The 7,999-nt window shown below is 40.1% G+C and overlaps 1 pseudogene; it reads left to right on the top strand.

The window, feature by feature from the left end:
• Positions 1-382: 382 nt before the first annotated feature.
• On the top strand, positions 383-2,927 carry LOC118709260 (annotated as a pseudogene).
• Positions 2,928-7,999: the final 5,072 nt, after the last annotated feature.

The raw sequence follows: 7,999 nt of genomic DNA, 5'->3' as shown, positions 1-7,999 counted from the left end.
AATATATTTTTTACTTATTTCAGAGAAGAAAGGAGGGGGAGAGAGAGATAGAAACATCAATGTGAGAATCATTGATTGGCTGCCTCCTGCATGCCCCACACTGGGGATCGAGCCCACAACCAGCAACCTGGGCATGTGCCCTGACTGGAAATTGAACCATGACCTCCTGGTCCATAGGGCGACCCTCAACCACTGAGCCAGGCCAGACTGGCAGGACTTTAACTTTTATTTATTTTTTTATTAATTATCTTTGTATGTATACCATTGCCCCCCCTCCCATACATGCCCTCCCTCCCCAGAGTTTTGTGTCCATTGGTTGTACTTACATGCATGTATACAAGTCCTTCGGTTGATCTCTTATCTCCCCCAGATCAAGGACTTTAACTTTTAATTTAAGTGAAATCATCAAATTCTGGAACCCAAAAGAAGATCCTAAAACCTTCCAGAGAAATCATACACACACACACACACACACACACACACACACCCTATAAGTTACTTACAAAAGAACAAGAATCAGACTGTATTTGGAACTATGGATATACTAGAAGAATGAGTAGGAAAGCATTCCAAGCTCTGAGGGGAAAATATTTGCAACCTGAAATTCTATACATATTTACCCAGACACAAATAGCAGACAGAAAATTAAAATAGTCTTTCTTAGATGGTTAGCTGATGGTGTACCTCCACAAAATGAGGGCATACACAAAATGCATGAGATCCAGGAAACGATGACTCCAACCCAAGGGAAAAGTGAAGCAAAATCATAGGACAACTGCTGTGCAGGAGGACTAACAATGGCCTACGTCCGATTGTAGCTAGAAAGAGAGGCCCTGGGAGAGCAGCCTCTGAGGAAGGAGACCACCGTACGGCATATCCATGTTTGTGGTCTTGGAAAAAAACTAGAGTGTATGAGAAGCTTTTGGTGGGGTATAGAAATGAAGAATGCAATCAGACTCTGTAATCATAGCACTAAACCCACAGAGTAAAAAATATAATTTTAGCCTACTCTTTGGCTTTTCAGTGAGCTATGTTTTTTCTAAAACATAGAAATAAATTTGTCATAAATATGCAAATACTATTATTGATTTTCAGCTTACCAACATGAAAATAAATATATTTTTGTAAAAAAAAAAAAAAAAAAAAAAAAAAGAACATTATAAGAAGGGTAAATTAAAATTTAATGAAATTAGAGATCTACAGGGGGGTGGTAGAAGGGATAGAACAGAGGAGCCGGGCAACACTGTGGGCCTCAGTGCTTGCCTCAACACCCAATTCAAATCCTGGCCATCTTCAGCCGGTGGAACCCACTCACAGCATCTGGAGCTGAGGGGATCCCTGATTGGTCTTAGGATCTGGAAGTGAGGGCGCCATGGTGGCCGGCTCCAAAACTGAGTTATGCAGTATGACAAATTGTCAGTTTAACCGTCCAAGTAATGAGGGTGAGGCCATCAAAGTTTTTGTGCGAATTTGTCCACCTACAGAGGATTCTGGATCAGCTGATGGAGAGCAAAACTTACGCTTGAGTGTGCTCTCCTCTACGGCTCTCCGGCTGCACTGCAACCGGGAGCCCAAGACCTCCACTTTTGTCATGTTGCCGGCATGGACACCACTCAGGAGTCTGTGTTCTCAACTGCGGCCAAAGGCATTGTGGAATCGCATGAGCAGGTATAATGGCACCATCTTTGCATATGGACAGACTGGTTCAGGGAAAACGTATACTATGATGGGACCATCTGAATATGATCATTTTTCTCAGAACCTGAGAGGAGTAACGCCACCAAGTTTTAAATATTTGTGTTTCCTAATTGATCATGCAAATGATAAGGGCTGGAGCAGGAAAGAGCTTCCTTTGTAAGTGTTTCTTTATTGAAATCTACAAAACGCAGATCTATGACCTCCTGGATCTGCATCGGCCAGACTGTACATAAGGGAATATATCAAGAAGGGAGTCTTTGTTGGTTGTGGAGCAGATGGACCCTATTAGGTGTTGTATGGAGGATGGAGAAACAGGCACGTGGCATCGCGTTCAATGAATACAGAAGCCTCAAAGTCATCTCATACATTCTCTGCCATTACAGTAGAGTCAATGAAGAAAAGCAATGAGACTATGAATATACTACAAACCTCCCTGGTGGACTTAGCCAGATCTCAAAGGCAGAGACACCCATGCAGAAGGGATGAGGGTGAAGGATGCAGGTAATAGACATTGCTCATTGAGCTAGGTGGGCCAAGTGATTTCCACCCGTGTCAATGTGGGAGACTCCAAGCTCACCGGGAATTTCTTGCAGGTAATGCCAGAACAGCCATAGTTGCAAATATTCATCCTGGATCCAGGTGTTTGGGGGAAACCCTAGCAATTCTAAATTTTCCTCAAAGGGCCAAGCTGATTAAAAATAAGGCCGAGGACACCCAAGGCCATGTGAGCCAGCTCCAAGGGGAAGTGAAGAGGCTCAGAGAACACCTGGCCAGCTCCCTTCAGGGCAGGGACTACCAGAAAGCTTCCTGACTAGAGAGAAAGATGAGACTGATTCCATGAAATATTCCCAAGATTTCCATGAAAACTTATAAGTAATGATGTTTAAAATTGACCAACTTACAAAAAAACTACAAAAAAGAAAATGAGGCTCTGAAACATGGTCTGAATAATCTGATGGGGCTTTCTAAGCAGAAAAAGAGCACAATGACAAATTAACATACTTTGAAGAAGATAAAGAAAACAATTCTAAAGAGATCTTAGACTTTCTTGAGTCTGTGTGCCAAGAAAAAGCAAAAGAGATGGCCCAGTGTGAGCTGCAGATGGCAAAAGTACAGAAATGGGAAGAGAGTTTGTGTGCTACCGAAAAAGCCATCAGTCCTCCGGAGAAGTCTAGAGATGCCGACAAGTAAGTTGTAGCTGACCTCATGAGCCTGACCAGGAGCTGAAGAAATCATGTCTCTATATTTACTATTATACTTTGGTTTTATTTTTAAGTTTGGAAATTTTAGGAGTCCTTTATTGAGATATTTTTCAATCACCAAGGTAAGTATTTGATTGCACCCGCTTTAGGAATTCCAGATGGCAATTCTCTATGGGGAATTTTTTTTATCTCCACCAAGTCATTTTGGTTCCAAATATTTTGAAGCTGGTCAACACCCCAGATTCTATTCTATTGAATATGGTCCGGTACCAAGTGGGTGCCCCTCTGGTCACACCATATCCTTGTGTCTCAACTTTCACAAGAAAAATCCATTCTTCGCCCAGCTCAGCTGGCTGAGGAAGCTGTAACGCCATACTTACCAACAGCACAGAAGAGTAGCCCTCAGGCCCGGGTCTGGAAATAACCTCAAACTCACGACCACTCAGAGTTTTACAGAAGCTCAATTGAGAGGAATAATAATCACAGACAGTGGCCTGAGGGATCTACAGTCCATTCTTCCCTCTAAATAGCCTGAAATGTTTTCCTAAATTAAGCCAGACCTGCAGAGATCCCCAGACCTGTCCACGTCTCCTGAGATCCCCACCCTTGCAGAATTGCCTTTTACTGAATTTGGCTTGGGAGTCAGTTATACATTATGACACAGTGAAGGATGTTGTAAGAAACAGCCCCATGAAAACCTGTCAGCCTGACTGAAGAATAGTGTCCACTTCATTGCATAGTGGCTTCTTTGTGAGAATTTACAAGAGAATTTTCTTCCTGGTCTCCCAACCAGAAATAATTACGCCACTCTTGAGCAACTAGCTTGTGGTTTTTTGTGGGTTTTTTTTTTTTAATCTCCTAAACACTGTGAATCATGCAACCGATTGCCTTTTCCTTCTCGATTTTGTCTGCCAAAAAATCTTAGAGGTAAATCTGTGGTCAATCTCAAGCAGGACTACAGGACCTTACAATTTCTACTCTGTGCGTTCACCTTATTTCCAGCTTCATTGTTGAATGGGGAAAGCATCATGGAGCCAGAGTGCCCAGTGTGAGCCCAGCGCTGAACCACTTACTGCTATATGGCCTCGGTCACTCCTCCACACCTCCCTCGTCTCCCTGTAGAATGGAGAGGATAACAGCTCTGATCCTCTGGGTTGTTGTCAAGGTCACATGAATTCCCATATGCAAAGTGCTCAGAACAGTGCCTACCACCTAGCAAATGGTCTCTGTTTAGACATTATGACTTTTATCTCACCTTTTCTACTCTCACTTTTCCTTTAGGTTGATTTCCTCTTCCACCCATTTTTAATCTTGTGGGGTTTTTTTATTGCATATATTGTATATGTACGTAAGCCACCTTAAATGCATTCTGGAACAAAACTCGGTGTAAACAAAAGCAAATCAGCACAAAATTGCCAAAATGTATGCAGCAATTGAGAATTAGAAGTAGCCAATGTGATAATATTGATTTTTAATTTAAAATGAACTTACCGCCGGGACCGGTTTGGCTCAGTGGATAGAGTGTCGGCCTGCGGACTCAAGGGTCCCGGGTTTGATTCCGGGCAAGGGCATGTACCTTGGTTGCGGGCACATCCCCGGTGGAGGGTGTGCAAGAGGCAGCTGGTCAATGATTCTCTCTCAATGATGTTTCTGACTCTCTTTCCCTCTCTCTTCCTCTCTGTGAAAAATCAATAAAATATATTTAAAAAAAAAAAAAAAAAAAAAAGCCAGAAAGTGTTCTGAAAAAAATAAAAATAAAAATGAACTTACCCAACACCACAATAAGGATCATCACCTACATAGGCTTTAATCTAGCATCTTTCAGAATCTACTAGAAGTCCAATCATGCCCTGATTTTATCTTAATTACAATTTGTTTTGGTGATGGGTTTCTGTGAGAAAAGGCTCCCCCTATATGTCACACAACTGTCCCGAGACGGGAGACTACATGAAACTTACCCAACAGACAAGCTCCTAGGAAAGGGATTTCTCTGCTTTAGCCTTGATCATAGGAAGGTCTGAACCTCCAAAGAAGTAGCCCTCTGGTTGCTCAGCTGAAAAGGGAAGGCCTCCTGTCCCTGTGAGCTTGGAAACCACATACTCAGGTAAAAGTCAGACGCCTGACGAAGAAGGATGTAGGACAGAAAGGGAGGTTGTTTAAACGTACTGCAAGGTTTTACTCCTGATATTAAATAGACTTCAGGCGAACTAAAATCCTGTGCTTTATCTCCCTAAATTTAAACAGCACTACTCTTCTCACCTTCTTTTCTTCTCTCACTCTGTCTCTGATGATAGTTGCTACCAGGCCTGGCCTTGGACGTGGGTCAGAAGTCATCAGAAGGGTCCCTTGTGGTGCAAAATGACTGTCTTCAAATTATTATTGCTATAAATTAGAGCTTTGTTCTGTGGCCAGTGCACTTCACGATGTGGTTACAGTATGGTTTTTTCCTATTATAATGAAAGTAAACCCCAGAACATGTCTTCTATTAAGCCTTTTCAACCACCTTGAGATGACTCTATTTTAACTGAAAGCAGTTTTAATAAAGAAGTTAGTCAACAAATATTTACTCAGCACTGCTTTGGGCTCCCTGGGCCTCATAAAGCTGGAGGAGGGGAGCTGACGGGGGTCAGTGGATGGGACTTGGGGGGGGGGGGCTGGAGGAGGTCTCTCCATAGGGAACGGAGACCTAGGGGCCATGGGGAAGGGATGAATTATAACAAAGGTGAGGAAGGAAAGAAGCCCAGACAACGAAGAGGGAGGGCCCTAGAGTTAACTTTGCAGATTACTGAACAGCAATCAATTCCCGAGTCCTCATCTTGGCCCTGTCAGCTCACCGTCCTGCTCACTTCATCTTTCAGAGGAAGGTAATAATGTTTGCCCTGTCTGAACCTTGGAGCTACTGGTGTTTGAATTAATGGTGAGGGAATAATTTGAGCCCTACAGGCATGAAATATTAGGAAAGCACAAAGTTCAATTAAGTTGTTTTCCCTGTATTTTTCTCCTGTTTCTTTTAATTCTGGCTTGTTTTTGTTTGTTTTTTATTAAGACAAACAGAGTTTATTCCTCTCTCTGTGAGCCAACCTCACAGGTCAGTTTATACATTATTTTGTAAATGTATTTTTATTGGTTTCAGAGAGAAAAGGAGAGTGAAAGAGAAAAACATCAATAATGAGAATCATTGATTGGCTGCCTCGTGCACGCCCTCTACTGGGGATCAAGCCTGCAACCCTGGAATGTGCCCTGACCGGGGGAATCGAACCAGGATGTCCTGGTTCACAGATTGATGCTCAACCACTGAGCCACACTGGTGGGCCAGTTTATGTATTCTTTGCCTAGCAAGGGCAGTCTAAGATTTTCCTCTATGCTTTAGGGTCAAGGTCAATACTCAAGTAAAAAAAAAAAAAGGTTTTGCTATTTGAGACAAACTCAGTCATTCATTTCTGGACTCAGTGTGTAAGCATTAACCCTTGCTAGGATATCTTCCTTAGAGAATTTACTCTCAGCAAAGCAAAAGAGCACAGGATTTCACTGAGAGCTTGAGGTAGGAAGGAGAACCATGTAAATAAAAGCCCTAATAGCAGCCTACATGTTTAATGTTGTCAACTGTTCTAGAGAGGAGGATGGAACCCTACAAGACATAATTTATTTTTTCTGCATCTGTACAGTTCAATTAAACTCTTCAAAATGCTTAGATTGTATTCTAACTTCCATTTTCTTTTATCTACAACAATAGAATAAGGTAAACTTAGAGGAAACGATAGACTAGAGAAGGGTGGGAAATTTAGGAAAACTTTGAGTCAAGTACTAAAATTGATTGGGAGCAGCAAAAGTCCATGAGAATATTTATAATTCAAGTCTTTAAATACTTAGAGTTGGGTGTTTGGTTTTTAAAAAACAACAACATTATTATGGGAAATTTCAAATGTACATGGAGAAAGGAAGGGGGAGAAGAGAGAGAAAAAAAGGAATGATACAGCAGTGGGTAGAGAGGACTTAATTGTTTTCAAAGCAGAAACATATTGAGCATATTTTTATGTGGAGGCAAGAATAACCAAATTGGGAAAATTCAAGACCCAGAAGAAAAGACAACTAGAAAGAGCTCTCTCTGTGAAAGGGTATGAGATGGTATCAGGAAGCAGAGGAAGAATTATATATTGGTAATGGAATGAAAATTAAGTAAGACTAGCAGAATGTTAAAAGACACAAATGACCTATCAAGGATAATTTTTTAAATTATTTCATTGTAACTTTATTTATTTGTTTAATAATGCAATTATGTGAAATAACAAATATATTTATCCAATTTCATATTCTTGACAGAATGCATAAGCCAGTTATTATTTGTACATGTATCAGAATTTTTCTTTTTTAGAAAAAACTTTCTACTTTAGCTATAAAACACATTATCTCTGAAGGTTAGGTATAAATAGAACCACAGATAAGGAATAATTGTGCTTAATTTTCATATAACATAAATGACAGAATTTCACTTAGAACTTATTTAGAAATGACTGTTAGAACTAATAAGTGAATTTAGTAAAGTTGCAGAAAATAAAAATCAATATTTAAAAAATCTGTTGCATTTCTATACACTAATAAAAAACCATCAGAAAGAAAAAATAAAGAAAACAATCTCAATTACATCAAAAAGAACAAAATGCCTAGGAATAAATTTAAGCAAGAATGTGAAAGACCTGCATGTTGAAATTAATGAAAGAGATTGAAGACACAAATAAATGGACAGATTTATCAAAACAATCAATAATATTAAAATGTTCATACTACCCAAAGGAATCTATAAATTCAATGCAATCCCTATAAAAATTCCCTCAGCATTTTTCAAAGAAATTTGTATAGAATCACAATAAAATCTCATATAACCAAATCAATCTTGAGAAAGGACAAAGCTGGATGCATTACACTCCCAGGTTTCAAAGTATATTACAAAAATAGAGCAATCAAAAACAGTACAGTATTGGGATAAAACAGGCACACAAATCAATGGAAAAAAACAGAGATCGCAGAAATAAACCAATTGATTTATGACAAAATTGCCAAGAATGTACAACGGAGAAAGGAGAATCTCTCCAACAAATGGT

The sequence above is a fragment of the Pipistrellus kuhlii genome, unplaced genomic scaffold (assembly GCF_014108245.1).
Source record: "Pipistrellus kuhlii isolate mPipKuh1 unplaced genomic scaffold, mPipKuh1.p scaffold_m20_p_7, whole genome shotgun sequence".
Lineage (NCBI taxonomy): Eukaryota > Metazoa > Chordata > Mammalia > Chiroptera > Vespertilionidae > Pipistrellus > Pipistrellus kuhlii.
The sequence above is the reverse complement of the archived record's forward strand: the minus strand, read 5'-3'. Positions and strand labels throughout refer to the sequence as shown.